The sequence below is a fragment of the Tenrec ecaudatus genome, chromosome 11, assembly GCF_050624435.1.
Source record: "Tenrec ecaudatus isolate mTenEca1 chromosome 11, mTenEca1.hap1, whole genome shotgun sequence".
Classification (NCBI taxonomy): Eukaryota; Metazoa; Chordata; class Mammalia; order Afrosoricida; family Tenrecidae; genus Tenrec; species Tenrec ecaudatus.
The window spans coordinates 112,846,475-112,849,419 of record NC_134540.1 but is presented as its reverse complement, the minus strand read 5'-3'; the positions used below and the strand labels follow the sequence as shown (position 1 = coordinate 112,849,419).

Here is a 2,945-nt window from a genome sequence, read left to right as displayed (position 1 = left end):
ATGATAAAATCCAAAGGAGGTGATGTCACCAAAATGTACATTGAAAAATTCTGGTTTGCAGAAGGCAGTGGATATCAATGGAAGCTCAAATTACATTTGCAGGATCTACCATGGGAAAAGCCTCCAGTGATTTCCTTCGGCCCTAAAGGAGGGATGAGAATAGCCAGGCTATTAGACAGGGAGTCTTACAGAGATGACTGTAATTTGTCAGGGGAAGCCAGCCCTAACACGTCATTACAGGTCCGGTAGGCGTGATTGTACAGCGATAATAAGTAAAGATCATAGTAAAGTTATAGAAGGCATGAGAGATAGAAGAGGAATATTGAAATAAATGGAGTCAGACACAATTCATGGTAGCATGCTCACCTCAGCCTTGCTTGGTGGTCCATGTGGAGGGAGAGAGAGAGAGCCTTTAATGCTAACCAAGGCTTTTATATTCTTTGGGAACATGCAAGCCCCCTAATTACAGGTGAAGACATACATCACAGGAAGGGGATGTGCTATAGGTAATACAGTAACGGGGGGGGGGCGCTGATCTAGGGGTATCCATGTAATAGGAAGAGGAGGGATTGGGGGTGGACATGTGGCAAGATGGGTGGATCCTAGATACAGGGTGGCAGCCTAACTTTGGATGTCACAGAACCAGTTAGACCTGTTCCCTGGCCCAACTGATAGTGGCCATTCTCGGTGGGGTGTGAACTCCACCTACACATACTAAGCTAAAGGGTCACAGGTCCCCACCCCTGTGGTGTGGGGACAGCAGTCTGGCAGGGACTGCCTTCAGGGAAGATGCCTGTGAGCATCTGACCCCCTCCCCACAATAATTGATTAAATGACAAATCTGAATTGAATAGTTTAACCTTGTCTTTTGATCTGGTTTTTGATATACTTTTTGCTTGGTCTGATTTTTAATATGTTCTTTTTTTCAGATTAAGGTTTATCTCTGTTGTATTTTGTTATTATTGGTAGCCTTCTTGATTCTCTGCTATTATTTTTCTATGTTTTTCAGTATATGAAAACCATGATGTGTAAATCTATACAGACAATAATTAGAATAAGACTTTCTGGTGAGTGCAGCAGGAGGGGTAAAAGGAAATGGAGAGCTGACACCTAGGAGTATAAGAATAAAGAAAATGCTTTGAAACGGATTATGGTAGAGATTGTACAACACTGCTTCATATGACTGAACAACTGAATTGTATGATGACTAAATAATGTCCTAATAAAATAGTTTGAGGGAACAAAAAAATACCTATCACGCAAACAGATAACTGGCATCTACTAAAGCATTGGGCATATATATTGTGACATTCATAAATCACAGGAAAAATAAGACTATAGAACTTTTGAAAATATGATATCTGCATAACAATTATGCATAACAAAACAATTTCTCCTTCACAATTCAAACTACAACACATAAAACTCAGAAGACATTTTGAAGACAGCACGTGTTTGGTTTTGCTTTGCGTTACTGTGTGTGTGTGTGTGTGTGTGTGTGTGTGTGTGTGTGTGTGTGTTGCACTCCGGACAGGAAAATCTTAAAGTCACACAACAGACTGCAAAATCCCAATTTTATCCAAATCACAGAGCCTGACATGCTGAAAGCTTATAAAACGCTTTCCAATTTGAGTAATGATGAGAAGCTATACAACTTGCACCTGGAAGCCCAAAGCATGAAATGAGATCAGGCAGCCGTTTATCTACATTCCACTCAAAGCTGTAAAACTGTCCAGGGACACACTGAGGCGGAGCTTAGGGTTGTTTCAAAGTAGAAAGTGCCTTCTAACACATGAAATTCTCTGTGGCAAACAGTTCAGCAACTGACAGACATAATTTGTTTAAAAAAATAACACAAATATTTCAGGTGAAATCTTTTAAACACTCACTCTACTGATATTTGTCTTCATCAGGCACTCTCACCTCCCACCTCATCTTTTAGACACAGTTCAGGAGACCCATCCTTGTTACCCAAAGTCCCTATTCTGAATAGATTCTAGATAGCAATTCGTTCTCATCACTTAAATTGCTTTTTATTAAAAACACCTCCAACCCTAATCTTCTCTCTCCTGGACTATTATAAAACACTTGCTCACAGCTGCTCAGAAACTGTCAGAAATTCCAAAGCACGTCAAACTTAAGCACCTTGTCTTGGCTTTCAAGACCTTGAACGCAATGGTTTCAATTCAACGTATAGCTCTTCTTCTAATCGAATACTCTGTGACTTTATGACTCTAAATATCATCTTTTCTTATTTCCCAATAATAAGCAACCTTCTAGTACACACTTCTGATGAGCTAGTACATTTATAAGACAATTAATATTCTTTAACAGTTTTATTGACATAATTCATAAACCATTTAAAGAGTTGTGAAATCATCACAATCAATTTTAGAACATTTTCTAAGTTTTCTTCATTTTCGTACTCATTATTATCTCCCCATTCACCCACCCCTTCTACATGGCACCTTCCCCTGCCATAATGTTAAGAAAATATTAATCCAGTGCTCGCTTGGCAGCACATATACTAAAATAGGAAGATACAGAGAAGATTAGCATGGCCCCTGTGCAAAGATGACACGCGAATTTGTGAAGCATTCCATATTTTTATAAAGAAAAGAAAATATCAATCTGGTAGATCTCTCTGGAGATACGAGTTGTACTTTGGTCCTTGACTCCGTGTGAGAAAGAATACACTCTGAAGCCTAGTTCATAGTCCAAGTGAATTTTATGAAAGTTAGAAGAAGTTTCAGGTTTTACACGGCACCCATAGGACTCTTCCTGACCATGCACCCTGGTGAAGGCTGCTCAGTGTCCTGTAGACCAAGTTCTCCCTCCCGACTCTAGGCTCCTGCCTTTTCAAGGATTCCAGGGGGAGGCGTGGTGGATGACCCCAGATCGACCCCCTTGGCTGAATTGAATTCACCTGGCCCAGGTGGGCCAAT

At 40.3% G+C, this 2,945-nt stretch overlaps 1 non-coding gene across 1 annotated transcript; it reads left to right on the top strand.

Annotated features, from left to right (window-relative positions):
• Positions 1-2,504: 2,504 nt before the first annotated feature.
• LOC142461908 (U6 spliceosomal RNA) lies at positions 2,505-2,609 on the top strand. Its single transcript, XR_012787077.1, has one exon. It is a non-coding gene; the product is annotated as a U6 spliceosomal RNA (small nuclear RNA).
• The last annotated feature ends 336 nt before the right edge of the window (positions 2,610-2,945 follow it).